At 35.3% G+C, this 24,239-nt stretch overlaps 1 protein-coding gene and 1 pseudogene across 8 annotated transcripts in view; one reads left to right on the top strand and one right to left on the bottom strand.

Moving 5' to 3' along the window:
* Positions 1-24,239, bottom strand: part of IMMP1L (inner mitochondrial membrane peptidase subunit 1) — an 83,011-nt gene that overhangs the window by 55,168 nt on the left and 3,604 nt on the right. For 2 of the 8 annotated variants that reach the window (XM_040495543.1, XM_040495545.1), the window contains exon 2: positions 7,273-7,400. The exons of 4 other annotated variants lie outside the window; for them this stretch is intronic. The gene's annotated coding sequence lies outside the window, so the exon portion shown is untranslated. Of the gene's footprint in view, positions 1-7,272; positions 7,401-23,791; positions 23,815-24,239 lie in introns of those variants that run through there. 2 more of the 8 variants (XM_040495548.1, XM_040495549.1) reach the window with 2 other exon arrangements.
* LOC121043739 (cell death activator CIDE-B-like) lies at positions 3,077-5,863 on the top strand (annotated as a pseudogene).

Below are 24,239 nucleotides of genomic sequence, written 5' to 3'. Positions count from 1 at the left end.
TAATACAATAATCATGAAGCTTATGATATACATTATTAAGATACAAACTAAAACATATAAAACACTTTTCTGCAATATACTAATGGTACATAATCAGAACATGTATCTAAAATATTTCTGAATAATGAAAAGTATCACAGAAGGCCTTAAGAATGTTCATAACTTGGGCACAAATGGATGCTCACAAAAAATCCTACTTAAAATAAAAATAATTAAAAAGAAGCTTCTAAAAATAGTTTTCAAATATAACATAGAGAACATCATTTCTTTTTTTATAGCTGTAGAGTATTTCATGGTATAGATATGCCACAGTTCATTTAATCAGTACTCTACTGATAGACATCCTCAAAAGAAATATGCAAATATATTAATCAAGAAATATGTATTAGAATGTTTATAATAGCATTATATGGAAAACCACCCAAATGTCCATTAACAGAATGGATTAAAAATATTGTGATATAGTCATATAATGGAATGGAGCTATGAAAATGAACCAACCACAACTTCATGCAATGTAGATGAATAGCAAGACATAATGTTGAGCAAAGGAAACTAGACACAAAAAAATTATACTCTGTAACTGTATGTATAAAATACATACATAATATTTCTTTTCTTTATCTGGGTGCTGGTTACATGGGTGTATTTCGCTTCTGAAAAATTCATTGAGCCATCTACTTTTAATATGTGCACTTCTCTGTATATATAATTTTCTTTAAAAAGGCAGTTTTACACAAAAATAGTATACAAAGGCAGTCAAAATCCTTGTCATAAGAAATTTAGAAACAGGTGACATATATAAAATCTAAAAGTGAAAACTAAGAATTCTTATACTACTTATTTGAATACTCAAATTTTCAACTCAACAGCCGAAACAAATTCCTGGATTCTTTGAAACAGAAGAGCAAAAGCCACTCAACCCTATTCTCCTCCCCCATCCCCAAACTCTAATACCAGACTCAGAGGTATCTGGTCTTTCTGTCAGGAATTGCTACTGCTGCTATAGAATAGACCTAAAATAATCTCAGGACGGAACATTTGCCCATATGTTAGAAAATAAAGTAAGACAGAAGATAAGGCAGCTTAACAAATATGTTTGCCATCTCCCCGTTTGCCTTCAAATTTCATAAACTTTTATTTGCTAATTATGAAAGCTTATTACCTAATTTAATAGAGAACTATTTTACTTCTCAATGAAGTTAAAAGAAAATATAATTAATTCCTTAATATCACTATCATACAAGTAAAACTTCCTGATAATATGATAATAAACTAAACAATGTATCTCATTACTTCCCACTTAAATATTTTCCTTTATTTCTATACTGGAATCAACACATGATTACATTACTGTTTTTCTCATATTAAAAAGATACTTTAAGATATAAGCTAAAAGAATAAATTCATAAGTAAATAAGAAATAAGCTAAAAGAGACCATCTAAAGATTACAGAGTTCAATTTTCATTTGTGTAACAAATACTTATTCAGTGCTTACCAGGATCTGGAGATAAAGGAGTAAAATTAGCTAATTTCTGTGGTAAATGTAGCAGACTTACCCCTTTCTTTCCCACTCATATGATTTACAAATGAAACAAAACTATTTTTAATGAGTAACACATTATTTAAATATTAAGAACAATCTAGACGATACACAGTTAAAGTTCCATCTACTCCATTTTCCTCACCCATCCACACATAGGATTTAGATTTTGCATAACCTCCCAGATTTTCTTTTTGCAAATATAAGCAAATAGGAATATGTATTTTTATTTCCTTCCCCCTTTATGCAAAAAGTAATTTACCATACACTGTTTGAACTTTGCTCTTTTAAAACAACAACGTATGTTTCAAAATGTTCTAAATCTGCATATAGAAAACATCCTTTCTTTTTTTTCACGGCTGTAGAGTTTTACATTGTATAGATATGCCACAGTTCACATTAACCAGTACCCTACTGATAGACAGTAGGGGTGTTTCCAATCTTTTGCTACCGCAAAAATGCTACAGTGAAAACTCCTGTACATATAGTATTACATGAGTACACAAGTACATCTGTAATAAATTTCTGGAACTAGTATACAGAGAAGTTTAAATGCATTGGTCTTTTCCTAGAAATTGCCAATTTGTCTTCTACGAGGGTTGTGTCATTTTGCACTTCCACCACAGATGCATCTCAGATGTATCCTAGGAAAACCTAATCCTCTCGTTTGGCCTCTAAGATAATTTGTTCATAAGGCAATTGCCAACGATGTTCTAATTGCAAAAAACCACAGAAAGCTCTTTGTTTGTTTTACCCCTAATGCAGAATTAAAATCCGTTCACATAAATTAAAACAAAGGAATTTTCAAATTAAAAAAAAAAAAAAAAACACCTCACTGACATAAGAAATCATCATATTGATGCCTAATGTACTGGGATAGAAACTATCTATCTTTCTTCCCAATTATCTCCTGTCATCTAAAAACAAATATACTCTCCCATTCCAGTTTTTTTTTTTAAATTAACATTTAGTGGTTTATAATTGGGTAAGTAGTCAAATGCATTTCACTTTGAAATGAATGTTTTCCTAAGGCATTTAAGTTTTCATGAAACCAAATCCATGTGACTTCTACATTGTCCTTTAAAAAGCTATCATTTCAAAGGTGGTTTAATTTTTATGACTGCCATTTTCAAATGGCAGTGTCAACTAATACACTTTTTATTTCAATGTCCATCCTATCAAATATTTTATAATTAGAAAATGCCCACTTAGGCCCATTGGACTTCCCATTTGAAGGAGTCCTTAAGCAAATTGTTTCAATATTACTGTTTTATAAGAAAATGTGTACACGATAATTTTAATCCCCCAAATAAGGACACACCGGTATTTGTAATCTATGTTGCATTTCAATTGTTCAGAAATCAGCCATCAGGTTATCTCAGAACTCCGAAACAAAGTGGCGAATCTAGTTGATGAACCCAAAATAAATTTTAAAAAGCTGCCACACCTTCTGTGCCCTTAGTCAGTAGATGGCAGAACCATACTTAAGCTCTTACCCAAACAATGTTGATTTTAACATTAGAGTCAATATAATGAACAGAAAGCCAAGAAACAAGAATTACCTAACAAAGGTAAAACAAAACATCACACATCACAAGTATCACATGGGACATAAAAGCCTATCAGTCTAGGACAATTTAGGAGAACAGTCCTATGCAGCAAAAGTCTCTAGGGAAATCACATAAATTCTGTGAAGTGACTGATGTTTACAATGACAATTCTGAGCCATAAAAACAAACAAACAAACAAACCTTAAATTATACTCCATTTGTACTGTTTAAGAAAACAGATGGGTAAACTTTAAATTTTAGAAACATTATGTAAAAATGTTCATACAAAAAAAGTTTTGGCACATAAAAGGATAAGATTCATTTATCTACAAAACAAACAGATGAGAAATATACTACTTGTTAATAATAGCCTAAGTAATGAGGGATTGCTCAAAATAAAATTCTCAAAATTAGGATATACTATAGCTGTCTTTTAGAAAATGATCTATGATAAAGTGTGGTAACATTTGGGGGGCTTCAAACATGGAACTCTCTAGGCTAAGCCAATTCTTGGTGAATAGTCAAAAGAACATCTGATGATTTCTGAAAGCTAGTCAGGCAAATTTTCCACTTAAATGGCTGTACACACTCAAGAAGATATCCTGATTTCACTTTTTACTTTGTTTTAAGTTGTGACTGCCAAGTAGACAGGTTGATCTGGTTTCTAGCTCCAACTTGCTACATGACCTTGTCCATGTGACTCAATCTCTCTAGCCTTCCTTAGTTTCTTCTTCAGTAAAGTGAAGAAGTTATACAAAATATGACACGATAGTTAACAGACTGAATGCACTAATAAAGTAAACCAAAGAGCTACTACCTTAAGTCTTAAATCTATTTCTTTACTATGTCTAAACATCTATATGCATACTATTTTGATACCATCACAAACTATATGCCACTTTACTGTACATCTAAGGCCTAGAGTAAAAGAAATTATAATCATTTCAGAATCTTTTCCAATGTTTATTATGTGTTACTCTCAGAATATAATAAATTTCTCATGTAATCATTTAAATTAATTTAAAATGCCATATAGTCAATTATCTTTAACCTGAAAATATATGACTTTTCCACTTCACACCGATAAAAAAACAACATATATGTAAAAGAACGCTCGTGGCAATGTCATTTATAATAGCCAAACACTATCCACCAACAACAGCATGAATGAATCCTGTCATAGTCATTCCAAAGGAATAATATATAATAATGAAAAGGAATGAATATTACATGCAACTATATAGATGATCTCCAAATTGTAATGCTAAGTAAAGGAAAAAAAAAATGCATATGATTTCAGACAATGGTGCTTACCAACTGACCCACCCATATCCCATGCTGCCTGGGACCCCACTGAACACCCCACAGCCATTCCAGCATCATATGGTAGCAGGTAAGCACCAACCTGAAGGAAAGCACGAAGGCAGTCATAGTCACCAGTCTTAGGTAAGTATCTAATATGAGCTCTGAGTTTGGTCATAGGGTCCGGATCTCAGCTCCACTACCCCCAGCCACCTTTCTTTCTCTGTGATCAAAGGTGCCAGCTGCCAAGAACTGCTAGACAAGGTGATGGAGACCCTACAGCTGACAGGAATGCTAACACAGGTGCTAGAGGAGGATGGGACCTCCATGGAGAGCAAGGACTTCTTCCAGCTGCTGGAAGAAGACACAGGCCTGATGGTGCTGGAGTTTGGGGAAAGCTGGACCCCAGCAGAAATGGGTACTGTCATATGGGCTGGGCCAGAAGAACCCCAAGCACAGAAAGGACATCACCCTCATCACTTTCAGTGTATACAAGCAAAACCCTTGGGACTTCTTTGGCAGCCTGACATCAAAGCCGCATTCTACAGGCTCTACTCCACAAGCTGACTCTAAAGGACTTGGCCCAAAGAAAGTACTCAGGGAGCTCCTTCAGTTGGACCTCCATGTTGTCACAAGGCCTGGGCCACATGTTGCTGGGAATTTCCTCCATCATTCACCATTCAGTAGAGGAGGCTAAGCAGTGGCAGCAGCAGCAACAGGGTGGCCTCCATCCCTGCTGAGAAGGAGCTCTGAGCTTCTGCTCCTAAACTTGTCCCAAGAAACACAACGTGTGCACTGTGACAGTATCAGGTTTGGGGTCCTGCAAACAGTGCACACTAGATAACTCACCTGTTTTCCCTCAAAGTCTCTGACCATATTGTGATAGGACCCATCAGCATTAATACCTTCCACCCCTAGCCTATACCCTTTCCTGAAGAATGCTGTCCCTTCCTAGCCATCTTTCCAGCCTCTCACTTACCATGAAAGGCCAAAGCCTGTCCCCAGGCATCCTGATCCCACTCTAATTGCTGCTACAACTAAATTTCTTAGAACCCCTCCTGTCCCTCAGCTCCCCAGTACACTACAGCGAGTCCTCTTTGACTTTACATTGAGATCTCTAATTCTTTACACCCTTCTCCTCCTAAATAACAAAAACATTTCCAATAAAAATATTAAATTGGTTACAAAAAATATGTGATTCCATAATGATTAAAAAGAGACAAAAAGTAAACATACTGCTGAGAAATACAGATAGAAATGATAAAAATTATAGAGAGAATATATAAATAATTACCATGAAAATCAGGACATCGGTTACCTCTAAAGAAAAGGAAGATTACATTAAGAGTTTCTGGCCTGCCAGGAATGATCTACAATTACATGGTTGCCTGCTTTATATTTATTCTTTTTACTATACATTTATGTTTCTATATGATGGTATGTTTTATAATAAAAGGTTTAAAATGGTATATTTTCTGAAATAATATATTCTTATGGAGAAGGAAAAGTGTTCACGTTTTTTGCTAGCAATTTTATTTTCTTGGTCTACATTTCTAATTTTTATTGCAATATTTTAATAATAAACAAATAATGGGGCGCCTGGGTGGCGCAGTCGGTTAAGCGTCCGACTTCAGCCAGGTCACGATCTCGCGGTCCGTGAGTTCGAGCCCCGCGTCGGGCTCTGGGCTGATGGCTCAGAGCCTGGAGCCTGTTTCTGATTCTGTGTCTCCCTCTCTCTCTGCCCCTCCCCCGTTCATGCTCTGTCTCTCTCTGTCCCAAAAATAAATAAACGTTGAAAAAAATAATAATAAACAAATAAGTTACTATGCCTAATTCTCCACAACCCTAATTAAGAATAGATTTCATAGGCTTTCCCAATGGCTACAAAAAAAGTCCCAGCCCCTTAAAGAGCATTAGTTATCCTATTAAATCTTTGCTTAGCTCAATGTTGTTTCTGTTACTTCTTTTCAATGAAATGCATGCTTACTTTAAAAAACATATACATTACATCCAAGTAATAATTTTATACAGGCTGCACTCCAAAAAAATCATATTTTATTTAGCTCATGGGTAGGAAGAAAAACACTCTTAACTGTCACACATTTTATATGGCTCCAATTTTGGGAGTCTGTGTATGCATACAGTGTGAGGATTTATGATAGGAAGGACATAGACATGACACTTGAGGTCCAACCCAATGTCACTCTGTGTAAGGCAAGTATGGTTCCCTGTGTGTACTAGAAAACATGGTAGCTGGATTATAGGATGGATATACAAAGCAAGTTACACTTAAAGTCTACTGTACAAAGTGTAACATAGGAAGACTCATTCAAAAATAGATCCAATAATGCCTAATTTAAATTATACTGGAGCGATTTTAAATATTTCCTTTGGAAAAACAAAAAATACAGGGAATTAAAATTATTACAAAAAAGGTAATAATGAAAGGAATAAAAATAAACTGACTTCATTTATAAACATTATATACACACAATTTAGGAAATCCTAAAAGGTCGATCATCTACAAGCATCTTTCGATGTATGTTTGTTATAACTTTTAGATGCCACTCAACAAGTGGACAATGAAATTTAGAAACAAGACTACCAGCCCCTTCATCATACTCCAGATATCAACACAATCACGATGGTATCACCCATTTTAATACAGTTGCTTTTGTTGCATATTGATGTTTTTCTATGAATGCAGCCAAGGAGTTCCTTCTTCAGTGGGTCCAGCTAACCAGTTATTTGCCCATCTATTAAGTGCCAACTTTAAAAAATTACAGTGTCCAGCAGGGAGCAGCATTACAACATTCATAAGACTTAACTTGAACATGAACTGGACAGAAGAAAAAGGGGAAAAAAGAACTACTTACCATAGGTCTGTTCTACAATACATTCAATTTTTAGGGCAGGTTTAAGGCTTCCAGAAAAAAAAAAAAAAAAAAAAACACTTAAAGCATGTTCTCAAAGTATATATGGGTGATCCACGATTTCAGAATTCCTAAAGCAGGAAATAAAAATTATATTAGGTAAAGGATTCCCCCAGCCACGTTATGTAAAATTAGTATATGACTAAATGTCTCTCGTTTTTAAGGTACATATTCCTCTTAGTGGTTCAGTGGGATCACTGAATTCAAATATATGATATACTTTGGATAAAATGATTAAAAAAGACCCAGAATATTGAAGTCCTTTATCCACTAGAAAATTTAAGCAGAAGAAAGTGGATGACATGATATATTAAACCAGAGAGAACAGTGGTCAAGGACTTAAAAGGGTTGACAACAGTTGATATACAATTCTAATATATCAAACTCTAAAGAATTGGCAAGTAACAGGATATAAGATTCATTTCTACATGCCAGCATGAATATCTGAGGTTAATTTTACCAATGAAAAGGCAGCAGAGAAGTAGTGTATAATGTGGATATGTTAAAACTGATAGTTCAAATATTTACTGAATACAAGCAATGCACGTGATAATTGCAGAAAAACTCTGTGACCAGTTAAAAATTTAGTGACAAATGAAAAACATACTATGTTTGATACTGTCTTGGATGCCAAATCTGCCTAACAGCCAACTAAAATAGTTCCATGTCAGTTCTTATGACTGGAAAAAAAAAGGGGGGGGATTTTCCCATTATAAAATGAACTTTCAGTTATAAAATAGTCATGGGGATATAATATACAGTGTGGTCAATAATATCGTAATAACTTTGGTGACAGATAATAACTACACTTATCATTTCACAGTACATAAGAATATCAAATAGGTATGATATACACCTGAAACTGTATGTCAATCATACTTCAAAATGAAGTTTTAACTCCATTTTTATTTGAGATGTTAAAGTTTGCTTCATATGTGCTCACATGCAACAATTCAGTGTCTATGCTGAAATACAAATTTTTCCCATTGAAAGAAGATAACATGAATATTCATCTTGGAATATATATAATTTTATATAATTTATGTAATACACACTATCACATATCAATGTAATACTAATAAATAACATGTATTCAAAATTTAGCAAGTAATATATAAAATGGTTTCTACTATTTTCTTCCGGCAAAATAACATGAAAACCTTAAGTATATGATATTAAGACTACAGTGACTCTCTAATAATTATTATTTTAATGAAGCCAAAAGAAACTGATAAATTTTTATTAATCTTCTACACTTTACTATTAAGCTATTCATGGCATTATTTCTTATATTTTGCCCTCCTTACAGTCTTTCTCTTATCCTATATCTTGCCTTTGCTTTCATACATTTCATTTTGGGGGCACCTGGGTGGCTCAGTCGGTTAAGCGTCCGACTTCAGCTCAGGTCATGATCTCGCAGTTGACGAGTTTGAGCCCCACGTCGGGCTCTGGTCTGACAGCTCAGAGCCTGGAGCCTGCTTCGGATTCTGTGTCTCCCTCTCTCTCTGCCCCTCCACCGCTCATGCTCTATGTCTCAAAAATAAATATAAACATTAAAAAAAAATTTATTCATTTCATTTTTTGTGATATTTCCTTATTCCTACCAGTCCATCTTCTCTCTCTTTTCTAATACATTTCTGTTTCAATCTCAATTATTGTTTTGTCAAACTCCTCTCTTTATGACCCTACCAACTTTTTCCCTTTTATGTTAGGACACTTAAAAGTGAGTTTTTTCTGCAACAATCTGCTTAAATTATACTCTTACACCCTTTTATAGGCACTGTCCTTGATCTTAACAATATAACCCAATTGGAAACTCCATAAAATTATACTGTTGCTACTTATAGAAATATTTTTCCCCTGATTTATTTAAATATTTGAAGAATTTACTAAACATTTTGGAGTCAATCTCGAAACTGTGAAAAATGTCAAGGACATTTAATCTCACGCACTCATTCCATTCAATGAGACCTCCACTATTCTAATAAAGAGGGGATTTAGGATGTTACTACATTAGTATGAACAGATACTGAGTAATAAACTTTTGTAAGTCAACAGAATTTTAGTGCTTTTTATTCATGTGTGTGCATGCACATGTGCATAATATCCTCATTAAAAAGCAAAGATACATGAAATAAACCCTTACTTCTAATATATATCGTCAAGTCTGAAAAGAATGATTTCCCCATTCAGCACTAATATGAGTATTAACATTAATGGTATTAGTACATTAAAAAATAATTTCATAATATCATAAATGTTGGTTTTTAAAATTATAATTAGATTATATAACACATTTATAATATAATTACCTAAAATGAGACCGCAGTGTGTCGAATAGTGTTCCTCCCTCCGCCCTAAATTCACGTCTACCAATAATCTTAGAATGTGACCTTACTGGGATGTAGGGTCTCTGTGCATATAACTAAGGTAAGGATCAATATGAGGTCATTCTAGATTAGGGTAGGCCCTAACTCCAATGTGAATGTTCTCATACAAGACAGAAAAGGACACAGAGAAACATGGAGAAAAGACAATGTGAAAATGGAGGCAAAGATTGGCGTTATGCTGCCACAAGACAAGGAGCAACAGGAGCCATAATAAACTAGAAGAAGCAAGGACGGATTCTCCCCTAGTGCCTTTGGGACAAACATGGCTCTGCTGACACCTTGATTTTGAACTTTTGGTTTCCAAGTAAATTTCTGTTGTTATAAGCCTCCAAGTTTGTGTTAATTTGTTATGGAAATCCTAGGAAATTAATACATATTTTGGTATTTAGAAGTGGAGTGTTGCTCTAACAGACACGTAAATATTAAAAAAGTTTGAAGAGAGCATTGGTAGATTGCCTTGATGAGACTGCCATAGAAATAGACATGTTAAGGAGATTCTGGTAAAGGTTCAGAAGGTAGTAGACAGAATGGCAGAGAAAACTATCATCTTAGAGAATACATATACTGGCAAGAACAGAATGTTAAAGAAATATGAACATTAAAAGGACTCCTGGTAAAGTCTCAAGAAGGAAATGAGGGATATGTTATTCGACACTGGTGGGAAGGCAATCCCCATTATAAATTAGCAGAAAATTTGGCTGAAATGTGCTCTATTGAGTGAAAAGCAGAATGTTTAAGAATGAATTGTATATTTGGCTGAGGAGACTTCCAAAGTATTAAAGGTGTATTATAGTAAAATGTGAGAGAAAGAGAGAAGGAACTGTTAAGCAAAAAAGAAATCAGTACCAAATGACTTGGACAATTCTGAGGCTATCTAGATTACATAAGATGCTAACATCACAAATCATCAGGAAAATGCAAATCAAAACCACAATCAGATACCACTGCAAACTCACTAGGATGGCAATTATCCAAAAAACAAAAACCAACACAAGTTGCTAAGCACAGAGAGAAACTGGAACCCCTACGTACTATTACTGAACACAAAATGGTCAGCCACTCTGGAAAACACTGTGGCAGTTCCTCACAAAGTTAGATTTACCATATGATCCAACAAATTCCACTCCTAGGGATACACCTGAAGAAACTGATAGCAGGGACGCTAGCAGATATTTATACACCAATGTTCTTTTCAGTATTACTCATGATAGGCAAAAGGAAACAACCCAAGTGTCTATCAAAAAAATGCATGGATAAACAAAATGTGCTATACACATACAATGAAATACTATTCAACCATAAAAAGAAATGAAGTTCTGGTGCATGATACAAGATGAATGAACTTTGAAAAACACTATGCTAAGTGAACAACATTATGCAAATGCTAATAAAGAATAATATATGATTCCACTTATATAAGGTACCTAGATATGCAAACTCATAGAGACAGGAAGTAGAATAAAAGTTACCAGAGGCTGGGCAATGGAGGAATGGGGAGTTATTGCTCAATGGGGAAAGAGTTTCTGTTTGAGATGATGACAAAGTTTCAAAAATAGTGACAATGTTTATACAACACTGTAAATACACTTAGTGGCACTGAATAGTACCCTTAGAAAAAATAAAATAGTGAATTTTATCACAAAAAGGATTTTTAGCAATATTTATTTTTGAGAGAGAGCGAAGGGCAGAGAGAGAGACAGAGAAGCAACTCCTCATCCATTCAAGTTTTATCATGAGATTGCAGCAATTCAGTTGCATCTTCAGGCTCCACTTCTAATTCTAGTTTTCTTGCTATTTTTACCACATCCATAGTCACTTTCTGAAGGTTTGAAACCCTCAAAGTCAACCATGAAGGCTGGAATTAACTTCTTCCAAACTCTTGTTAATGTTGACATTTTGACCTCTTCCCATGAATCATTAATGTTGTTAATGTCATCTAGAATGGCAAATCCTTTCCAGAAGGCTTTCAGTTTACTTTGCCCAGATCCATCAGAGGAATCACTATCTATTGCAGTTACAGCCTTATGAAATATATTTCTTAAATAATAAGGCTTGAAAGTTGAAATTACTCCTTGATCCATGGGGTGAAGAATGGATGCTGTGTTAGCAGGCATGAAAACATTCATCTCATTGTACGTCTTCATCAGAGCTCTGGGGTGACCAGATATATTGTCAATGAGCAGTAACACTTTGAAGGAATCTTTTTTTGTGAGAAAACCTTAAACTTAAAATATTCAGTAAACTATGTTGTAAAATAAATGTGCTGTCATCCAGGGTTTGGTGTTCCCTTTATAGAGCACAGACTGAATAGATTTAGCATAATTCTTAAGGGCCCCAGATTTTCAGAATGATAAATAAGCACTGGCTTCAACTTCAAGTCATCAGTTGCATTAGCCCCTAACAAGAGAATCAGCCTGTCCTTAGAAGCTTTGAAGCCAGGCACTGACTTCTCCTCTCTACCTATGAAAGTCCCAGATGGCATCTTCTTTCAATAGAAGGCTATTTTGTCTAGGTCTATATTGAAAATCTAGTTTAGTGTGACCACCTTTGTTAATGATCTTAGCTAGATCTTCTCAATAGTGTTGCAGCTTCTACATGAGCTCTTGCTGCTTCACTACATACTTCTATGTTATAAAGACAGCTTCTTTCTTCAAACCTCACAAACCAACCTCTGCTAGCTTCAAGCTTCTTCTGAAGGTTCCTCATCTCTCTCAGCCTTCATAGAATTGAAGAGAGTTGGAGCCTTGACCCAGATTAGGCTTTCAGCATACCTTGGCTTTCAACATGCCTTCCTCACTAAGCTCCATATCTGGCTTTTGATTTAAAGTAAGAGACGTAGGGGTGCCTGGTTGCTCAGTCAGTTAAGTGTCAGCTCAGGTCGTAATCTCACGGTCCTGAGATCAAGCCCGCATCGGGCTCTGTGCCAGGTGTGGAGCCTGCTTAAGATTCTCTCTCTCCTCCCCTCAGCCCCTCCCGCGCTTGCTCACGCTCACACACGCTCTCTCTCTCTCTCTCAAAAGTAAAATAAAATCTTTAAAAAAAATAAGTAAAGTGAGATATGTGGGATTTCCCTTTCACCAGAGTACTTAGAGGCCACTGTAAGGCTATTAACTGGCCTCATTTCATATTGTTGTGTCTCAGAGAATAGGGTGGCTCAAGGAGATTGAGAGATGGAAAATGGCTGGGACTAGGCAGAACACACGTAAGATTAATTGGTTAAATTCACTGTCTTATATGGGCACAATGTGTGATGTCCCAAACAATTATAATAGTACCATCAAAGGTCACTGATCACAGATCACCATAACAAATAATAATGAAAAAGGCTGAAATATTGTGAGAACTACCAAAATGTGAAACAGAGACACAAAATGAGCAAATGCTGTTGGAAAAATGGTGCCAGTAGACTTTCTCATTGCAGGGTTGCCACAAGTCTCCAATTTGTAACAAATGCATTATCTGTGAAGCACAATAAAGTGAAATAAACCAAGGGATGCCTACAATACAAAATGGCCTTTAACTTTGTTTTTAACTTTCCATTTGGGGAATGAAAAATATAAAAAGTAAGACATGACATTAAAATTCTACAGATTTTTTAAAATTTTAATCAACATCCATTACCCTACAGTTCTGCAGATTACCAATATAGACAGTCTTGATTGGGTTCTCTGCTCAGGGTATCACAAGGCCAAATATCAGGATTTCAGACTGAGCTCTTCTCTGGAGTCACTGAGGAGCAATCCACCACCAACCACTTCTAGGTTGCTGGCAGAACCCTGTTTCTTGCAACTGAGATATAGTCTAAGGTTCCCTCTTTTTGCTTGTTACCAGCTGAGGGCATCTCTCATCTCCTTAAGGTTTCCTATATTCCTTTTCCCACGCTGTCTTCATCTTCAGACCCAGCATGTTACAACTTCCTCTTCTGTTACCAGGTGGAGAATATTCTTTTTTTCCCCTGAAAGTCTCATGATTAGATCAGGCTCAACATGGTCAGTTCCCCATCTTTAGGTCAACTGTGCCATGTGAAAACATAATTAGGGAAGTGACATCTAAGAACGTTCACATGTTCCAGGGCTTAGGGTGGGCCATCACTGGGAAGCCAAATTCAATCAAATTCTAAAGATTTTTAAAAGCAAATCTTCCATTAAATTATTAAAGATCTTGTTTCAGTGCTGGACAATCCTGATAAAAAAGTTCTTTAATCTGAGTTGAAATTAAAATTTCTATGCTCTGGAGAAACAAAGGGTCTTATTTCCTTTTCACCGGATTAACACAGGCCTTAGGAAACTCAAAATTATTCATCTCTGGGTTAAATATATTATACTTACTGTCTCAGTTGTTTCATATCACATTTTCTCACCATCCTAGTCACTATGGATATATAACCCATTTTAGCAAGGGAAATATGCCTCATTTCTAGTGCTAATCTTCATAAATTGCCTAAATAAAGAGCTACCTTTATGGAAGACACTGAGTTTGGATACAAGTGCAACTACTAAATGAGAGCATGGATTTTTGTCATCAGACAGCTCTGTTGTGAATCCTAGTTCTACCACTTAGTAGTTACAGGACTATGATGACTAATTTTGTGTGTCAACTTGACTGGGCTATGGGGTACCAAAATATCTAGTCAAACAATATTCTGGGTGTTCCTGTGAGGGTGCTTCTGGAATAGATTAACATTTAGATTATCAGACTGAGTAAAGCAGATTGCCTTCGCTAACATGAGTATGCCTCAACCAATCTGTTGAAGGCCTGAATAGAATAGGCTGACCCTCAGGCCAGTAAAAGGGGGTGAAAAGCATCAACATACTAGAGATTTTGAAGAATTTCTATAAGATATAATATATGAAATCACAGTGATAGGTAGGTCAGGGTGGAAATGACAGAGTGGAGTAGTTCTGAAAGAGATGGTAAGTCCTACAAAACATAAAAAGTACGCTGACCCCTGGCCAAGCACACACAAAGAATGTTTCAGGGAAGATAAGACTTTTTTTCTTGTGATTCCAAAGGGGTTGTGGGCTGAATCAACAGTTATGGAGATAAGCATACTTTAAAAAGGTAAAAACTGCCGGATATGGTGCCTGGAAACCTAGGGAAGAATCCTCCTTATCTGGTTATTAGAGAAGCGCCTGGCCTGTCTGCTTATTTATTCTGAGCAAAGCACACTAATAAGTAAATCCTACCTACCTACCAAAAAACTCCCCATAAATATTCATTCCATTTAGGGTAAAGATTTGCTATGGAATCAAGAAAAAAACCTATTCCAATAATCTATATTATTCAACTGGTCATATATTAACATGATGGACATCCAAGGATCACCAACATTTAAGGAAACCACAAGAATGAAAAAGGCCCATGATGAAAAAAAGAACAAACAACTCTAGAGATAACAGGTAGTTTGAGGGAAAAAGAAAGAAAAAGAATTCTAATTAACATCTTCAGAAAAACTGGATAAGATATTGTACCTACAAAACAAGAGGCGTATGAAAGAGTAGAATTAAAAGAACAAAGAGTATAGTTTAAAGAAATTTAAAATAGAATGCCTATCCACCACCATCTCCCCCACCCCCGCCCTGCAACATACAGAAAAACTTGAAAAGTTGGAACAAAAGTTGAAGAAATACAGAGTAATAACCCAGTGTGGGTGATAATCTCTTTCAAAATAGTACAGGAAAAGAGACTCCTCTGTCCTCTCCAACACATACACACACGAGGAAAAATAATGGAAAGGACCCAGGCAATACAGAGCAGAAGAAAAAAATATATATACTACTAAGTACATCTTTGATCTAGAGTAGAAGTTGTCAAACTTGGGCCAACGAGCCAAATCCTGCCAGCACCACTTTAGCAATTAAGGTTTTACTGTAATACAGAATGCTTATATGTTTACATGTTCTCTGTGGCTGCTTTCCTACTAACTACTAACTACAACACTAGAGTTAAGTTGCAACAGGGACCATACAGTGTGCAAAGCCTAAAATATTTACCATTTGGTCTTTTACAGAAACATTTGTCGAATCTTGATCTATAGCTATGCTGTCGATTATAGTAGCAACTAGCCAAATGCAGTGTTTAAATTTAAATAATAAAATTAAAACTTCAGTTCCTCAGTCATGTCAACCACACTGCAAGTGCCCAATAGCCATATGTATTTAATGGTTATTGTACTGGACACTGTAGGCATAGAACATTTCCATTAACAGAAGAAATTCTGCTGGACATGGCTTATTTGGAAATTACTACAATAGATTACTAGAACTGTATTTTAATTATTGCTTTAAAAAGTACTATATTGAAAAAATAAACATATAGGTAAGAGATGCAGGAAGAAAGATTAAATTCAGAAAAAGATAAATTAGTAATGTTAGAAATGGAAATCATTAATGCATAAACCTAAGATGTCATTCTATGAAAATACCTTTAAAAAATATATATGTATATGTGTGTGTGTATATATATATATATACATTTTTTTTTTTTAAATAATTCTTCAGGGCACCTGGGTGGCTCCGTCAGTTAAGCATCCAACTTCAGCTCAGGTCATGATCTCGCAGTCTGTGAGTTCAAGTCCCAGGTCAGGCTCTGTGCTGACAGCTCAGAGCCTGGAGCCTGCTTTGGATTCTGTGTCTCCATCTCTCTCTGCCCCTCCCCCACACATGCTCTGTGTCTCTCTCGGTCTCTCAAAAATGAATAAATATTACAATTTTCTTTAAAATAATGCTTCAAAGTTATTCAGAGAAAAGAAAATCCAAATATATAGCATTACAAATAAGTTAGTAAATGTCATCACAGATATAGAAGGGATTATAAAAGAATTCAATGTAGGGAATGCAAATAATGCTATCAAACTTGAAAGTAATAAAAAAAAGTGTTTCCTAAGATAATATAATTCAAAGAAAGGTAAAATATGGAACGAGTCATGAATAAAAAGTTTTAAAAAGTTGTATAATAGATGGCTCCAATTTAGTTCTGAGTTAACAAGGAAAATGTTTGCTACGAATTTTAATTTTCATCTTATACTGCAAGAAACTTCATATCCAGTATATAAAGTATAAACATTATTTCATACCCAGATTCTTAAACTAGAAAACAGTAGTCAAAATAACATATTTCCCTCTGTTAACACTACTCATTGGGCCAAGAATTATATATTTCTTTAGAGGGGAGCTTTACTAGTCTTTGAGACCCTCCATGCAAAATCAGATATGATATAAGAAGCTTCAAATAGAATGGTTTTAAATAAGTGGCCTTTCCCTGGGTTTCCGTAATTATTCGTAGTGAAGATGAACTCATCACACCTCATCAGAAATGTCCAGGACAATTAGAACAACACATGGGTTCAGATTAGCACAACAGTTTTATGCCTATGAGATTCCTCAAAGGTAACACACGAAAGGAGTGTGTTTCCTGGCACCAGTCACCAGTTGTTCAATTCCTTATTTGGGCTTTCTTGAAGAATAGTCCCAGTTTATCCTGCTCTAGAATTTCTTTTACTTTTATCACTGAAAATTGTTAGTGTTCTAGTGTTTACCACTAAAAATGTCTTGTTTACCTTTATAGATACATTTATTTGACAAATTTCCTTGAACTAAAACATGTTTACCTTCTGACACATTTACCCTACTACACTGAATATTCCAACATAGGAGTATACAATGGATTTTTAAATTTTAATTTTAAACTCCCCCAGTTTTCTGTTTATATTTAAATATCCACTAAAAGCGGGATGAACATAAGTACCCATGTGCTCTGGACAGTTCCAGATTATACCTGCTTTCCTTGCATCCAGTATAATGTGTTATTTTGGCATTCTTAAAATTTCCTAAAAAATTCATGGGTCAGGGGGGCCTGGGTGGCGCAGTTGGTTAAGCGTCCGACTTCAGCCAGGTCACGATCTCGCGGTCCGTGAGTTCGAGCCCCCCGTCAGGCTCTGGACTGATGGCTCAGAGCCTGGAGCCTGTTTCCGATTCTGTGTCTCCCTCTCTCTCTGCCCCTCCCCCATTCATGCTCTGTCTCTCTCTGTCCCAAAAATAAATAAACGTTGAAAAAAAAAAATTAAAAAAAAAAATTCATGGGTCAGTGAGGAAATCAAACCAAAAAAGTTGAAAATATTTTGAAATAAATGCTTATGAAAACATAAAAAAATTAAAAGTTGTAGATGCAGCGAAAGCAGTATTTACAGAAATTACACTCTTAACTATAATCAGTATATTAGAAAAGAAGAAAGGAAGAAAATCGATGAATTAAGCTTTTATCACAAGGGGGAAAACCAAAATCTCAGCAAATCAAAACTAATAAATGTAGAAAAAGATAAAAATAAAAAGCAGTAATTGACATAGTAAAAAGTAAACAGAAAAAAAATTAAGCCCAAAAGTTGGATTTTTGGGAAAAGAATAAAAATGAAAAATCTCTAGCAATCCTAACTATGAAAAAAGGAAGAAACACAAATAATATTAGCAATTATAGTCATTAAAAACGTAGTAAGAACTGCTTCTAGTATGGTGAAGTACACTTAACAACAAACTCTTCCCATAGATAACCATAAAAGCAAGACCAAATACAAAAACAATTATCTGAAGGCTCTACAGACTAAATAGAAGCCAAAAGATTTTGCTGACGAGTCAAAGTTGTAAAAGATTGTCACAAAGGTTTCTTATTTTTACAGATTTAGTTTCAGCACAATACAGTATAAGTAGTTAAAAAAGGAAAAAAGTCATCCTGAAAAACAAGTATCGCAAACTAACCAATGAAATGGGGAAGCCAGAAAAAAAATCCACCTAATCAATGTGATTTTACTTATTGAAAAAGTAATGATTCAATATAGCAGGGAAAGAACTGTCTTTTCAATAAATGGTAGTAGGTCAATAAACTATCTATACAGGAAAAACAAATACACCTTTACTCCTACCTAACACCGAAGGAAAAATAAAATCAATTCCAGCAGATTACAGAAGAAATATCTAGAAAAAACATTGAGATCATCTTTGAGATCTTGGAGTAGGCAAACAGCCATAAAATAAAAAATTGATACATCAGAATATATTCTGACTAAAAATGAAACACAAAAATATGAAAAGGTAGGGCACTCGGCTGGCTCAGTCTGTGGAGCATGCTACTCTTGATCTCAGCATTGTGAGTTAAAAGCCCCATGTTACAGGAAAAGATTACTTAAAAAATAAAATCTTAAAAAAAAAAAAAAGAAAAATTTGAGGGGCACCTGGGTGACTCAGTCAATTAAGCATCTGACTTTGGCTCAGGTCATGATCTCACAGTCCATGAGTTCAAGCCCCATGTCTGGCTCTGTGCTGACAGCTGAGAGCCTGGAGCCTGCTTCAGATTCTGTGTCTCCTCTGTGCCCCTCCTTCACTCCAGCTTGGTCTCTCCCTCTCTCTCAAAAATAAATAAACATTAAAAAAAAAAGAATATGAAAAGGAAGTCACAGACTAAGAAAATTTGTAACACATTTATTCCAAACTGGACTTCTTTCCAAAATATAAAAAGAATCTAAAAATCTAGACAATCCAACAATACTTAAAAAAAAAAAAAAAATTAGCAAAGACATGACCAGACTCTTCACACAAGAAGTTTATCTAAATGGCCAATAAACATACAAACAGGTGCTCAACTTGATCAGTCAAAATCCAAATGACAATGTCATACCACAACCCTTTCAGAAAGGCTACAGTGAAAAGAAAATATTAAGTGTTGGTAAGGATGACAGACAACTGAAATTCTCAAACATTCCTGGTAAGAGTGTAAATTGGTACAACCACGTTAGAAAAATATTTGGCCCCAAACAGCAAACTAGCCAAATCCCTTTCAACAGTAGAATGAATAATGAATTGTGATATATTTACACAATACTACAATTTTTTTAATTTTTAATTAAAAAAATTTTTTTAACATTTATTTTAGTTTTGAAAGACATAGAGCGACAGAGAGCAACTGAGGTAGGGTAGGGGCAGAGAAGAGACAGGGGGACACAGAATCCGAAGCAGGCTCCAGGCTCTGAGCTGTTAGCACAGAGCCTAATGCAGGGCTCAAACTCACATTCTGTGAGATCGTGACCTGAGCCGAAGTCGGACACTTAACCAACTGAGCCACCCAGGTGCCCCAATTTTTATTTTTTTTAAAGTTTATTTGAGAGTAGCAAGCATGGTGGAGGGACAGAGAGACAGAGAGAGAGAGAGAGAGAGAGAGAGAGAGAGAATCCCAAGCAGGCTCTGCACTGACAGCACAGAGCCCAATTCAGGGATTGAATTTATATGAACCATGAGATCATGACCTGAGCTGAAATAAGAGTTGGATGCTGAGCCATCCAGGCATCCCTACACATCACTATAAAGCAATAAATAATCCACATCTGTACACATTAATAGCAATCATTTCACAAATACAGTGTTGAACAAAAGAAGTCAAATAGTGATGGCTTCATTTACATAAAGTACAAAAACAGGTAAAGCAAATCAGGACCATGGTTTCTCTTTGTGAATGTACTAAAAGGAAGCAAAAAGAGATTACATGGGGCTAAGAACTCACCCTGTGCACACATGATTTTGACATTTATTCATTCAATCATGCTGCCAGAACACCATCAGACCTTGTAGTAAGCCTCTACAAGATCTCTATTAATATGGTTTACCTTCATAGTCACAGTTGTAATATGAACCCTAAGTCTCAAAAAGCCACTGAAGTATCCATTTCAGTCATAAGATGCTAGTTGCTTACCATGACCATTAAGTTTTCTGATATACCTTAAATAGGTTGCTACAGTTTTAGAACTGCACTCGAAGACTTCTCAGAGTACCAACTTGTTGGAACCCTTGTGAAAATGGTCCTACTATGTGGCAACAAAAATGATATAGACATTGCTTATGGAAACCTCAGATTGAAATTTTATACAGCTAATTTCATATTAAAGAAGTTTTAGGGTTACAATAAAATTGAGAGAAAAGTACAGAAATTTTCCATATACTCTTGACTCCACACATGTATAGCCTCCCCTATTATCAATATTAGTCACCAGAAAATAGCACATTTTTTTACCAAGGATGAACCTATATTGAGATATTATAATCACCCAAAGTCCACAGCTGATCTTAGGATTCACGTTTGGTGCTGTACATTTCTATGGGTTTGGACAAAAGTATAGTGACATATCCAACAATTATATGGAACATTTTCACTAAAAATCCCCTATGCTCTGTTTATTCATCTTTCCCCACCAAACACTTCTGACAACCACTGATCTTTTTATGGTCTCCACAGTTTTGCTTTTCCAGAATTTCATAGAGTTGGACTAGGTATGTAGCTTTTTCAAATTGGTTTCTTTCACTTAGTAATTTGCATTTAAGGTTCCTCCATGTCTTTTCATAGCTTGATAGCTCATTTGTTTTTACCACTGAATAATATTCCATCGTCCAGAATTTTATTCATCCATTCACTTAATGAAGGACATCTTGGTTGCTTCTAAGTTTTGGCAATTATGAATAAAGCTGCTATAAACAAACATCCATGTGCAAGTATGCATGTGGATATTTTCAACTCCTTTGGATAAATGCCTAGGTGAATGACTGTTGAAGCATATGGTAAGAGCGTGTTCAGTTTTGTAAGAAATCTCCAAATTATCTTCCAAAGTGGCTGTACAATTTTGATTTTCATCAGCAATGTATAAGAGTTCCTGTTGCTCCACATTCTCATCAGCACTTGGTGTTGTCAGTGTTTCAGATTTTGGCCACTTTAGTAGGTATGCACTAATATCTCAATGTTGCTTAAATTTCCATTTCTCTGATGACATATGATGTGAAGCATCCTTTCATTTGCTTTTTGTCATCTGTATGTCTTCTTTGGTCAAGTGTATCATAAGGTTTTTGGCCCATTTTTAAATCTGGTTGTTTACTATGGAGTTTTTTTTAAAGAGTTTATATATTCTGGATAACAATATTTTACCAGGTATATCATTTGCAAATATTTTCTTGAGTATGTAGCTTTTCTTCTCATTCCCTTGACATTGTCTCTCAAAGAGCAAGAGTTTTTAATTTTAATGAACTCAAGGTAATCAATTCCTTCTTTCATGGATATCTTTGGTTTCACATCTAAAAAAGTATCATATACCCAAGATTGTCTAGTTTTCTCCTATGTTATCTTCTACGAGTTCTATAGTTTTGCATTTTATGTTTAGATATGTGATCCAGTAGAGTTAATTTTTGTGAAGGATGTAAGGTCTGTGCCTAGATTCTAATTTTCTTTGCCATTTATATGTTCTTCCAGCATCATCTGTTGAAAAGACTATCTTTGCTTCATTATATTACCTTCACTCATTTGTCAAAGATCAGTTGATTGTAGTTATGTGAATTTATTTCTGGGTACTCTATTCTGTTCCACTGATCTGTCTATTCTTTTGCCAATTCCACACTGTCTTAATTAGCATGACTTTGTAGTAAATCTTGAAGTCATGTGGTTTCAGTCCTCCAATTTTGCTATTTGTGTTTGCTATTTTTGGTCTTTTGCCTCTTCATAAGAACTTTAAAATCAGTTTGTCAATATTCATAAAGTAATTTCCTGGGATTTTAATTTGGATTGCATTGAATCTAGAGATTAATTTGGGAAGAACCAACATCTTGACCTTGAGTTTCATACCCATAAACATGGAATATCTATTTTTTTTGGTTTTTCTTCAATTTTATTCATCAAAGTTTTGTAGTTTTCCTCTTATAGATCTTATAAATATCTTTTTCAGATTTATGCCTAAGTACTTAATTTTTTTGGCTACTAATGTAAATTAGATTGTGTTTTCAATTTCCAATTCCACTCATTCATTGTTGGTATATAGGAGCTGATTTCATTTTGATAGCAAGGAGAGATGGCTTTAATGAGAATGTGTAGGTTGAAGTGAGATTTGAAGGATAAGTATAAATTAACTAGTGGCCTTTAGGAGGAAGAAAACTTGTGGAGTACAGGAGAATGAATAAATGCTAGAGTAGAGAGAGTAAGGAAATTTACAGAATGATGTGCCTAGAGAGGCAAGTAAAGGGAACTACATGCAAGTGCTTAGTATTGTTTTTATATGATCAGATTTCTATTTAGAAAGGATTAGGATAGCTCTTGAATAGAGAATATACTGCAGATGAACCATGATGAGGGCTATATGTCCCAGAATGGATTAGAAAGCTATGAAAATGGGGCGCCTGGGTGGCTCAGTCGGTTAAGCCTCCAACTTCAGCTCAAGTCACGATCAGACAGTCCGTGAGTTCGAGCCCCGCGTCGGGCTCTGGGCTGATGGCTCGGAGCCTGGAGCCTGCTTCCGATTCTGTGTCTCCCCCTCTCTCTGCCCCTCCCCCGTTCATGCTCTGTCTCTCTCTGTCTCAAAAATAAATAAACGTTAAAAAAAAATTAAAAAAAAAAAAGAAAGCTATGAAAAAGTAAACTCCATAGGTGTTGGCAATGTAATGGATACGGCAGAATGATGCTTGAAAGAGGACCTGAGTGGGGCACCTGGGTGGCTCAGTCAGTTAAGCGTCAGACTCTGGTTTCGGCACAGATCATGATCTCACAGTTTGTGAGTTCGAGCCCTGCATGGGGCTCTTCACTGACATTGAGGAGCTTGCTTGGGATTCCCTCCCTTTCTCTCTCTCTCTCTGTCTCTCTGCCCCTCCCCTGCTTGCACTCTATCTCTCTCTCAAAATAAATAAACATTCAAAAAAAAAAAAAAAAAAAAAGAGGACCAGAGTGTAAGTGAGGTTACTTGTCTTAGGCAACTAATTCTGTAAATGGTCCTATCATTTACGGAGATACAAAACACAAGAGAAAATTCATTCTTGGGCATTATGAGTTTGAGGTCCCACTAAGATTTTCAAGAAACAGGTAAAGTAAATACCTGAATTTATACTTCTGGAAGTCAGAGAAGCGTTCTGGACTATTTATGTTAATCATTGATATATAAATGGTAACTGAAGTCCTGGGACTGGATAAAAGTAAGAATATGGAATAAAAAGTCAAAATGATCTTAAGGATTGCAAGATTTAATGGCAGAAAGGAGGGAAAAGAGCTTCTTTTCTTTTACACACCTTAGCCATCGAATTGTCCCCCCTCCTTTCAAAAACTGATCCTTCTCCTATGCTATGATTTCCATTCCTTGTATCTCATTCAGGTCCTTTGCTTTATCAGTTGTCTAGAATTATTTTCCAGTGCCTATTTTCTTTCTCTCTTTAACAAAACTCCTCCCTTAAACCTTTGTCATCTCCCTCTATCCCCCTTCACAGGAAAGCTTTCTAAAATGTAAAATGGTCTACTTTTACAGAATATTCATTTGCCATTCAATTCTAAATATAATTATTTTACTTTTAATTTTACTACTCCATCAAATCTTCCTTTAACAAAATCTCAGAAACATTATTAGTAAATCAAATAAACACTTCCCAACTCTTACTTTACTTTCTGTTCCTCTGCCCACTTTTTATTTATTTATTTATTTATTTTACTTTTTTTTTTTTTTTTTTTTTTTTTTTTTTTTTT

Source organism: Herpailurus yagouaroundi, unplaced genomic scaffold, assembly GCF_014898765.1.
Source record: "Herpailurus yagouaroundi ecotype Mexico unplaced genomic scaffold, PumYag 187, whole genome shotgun sequence".
NCBI lineage: Eukaryota > Metazoa > Chordata > Mammalia > Carnivora > Felidae > Herpailurus > Herpailurus yagouaroundi.
Note: the sequence above shows the minus strand (reverse complement) of the source record. Positions and strands in the feature narration are given on the sequence as shown.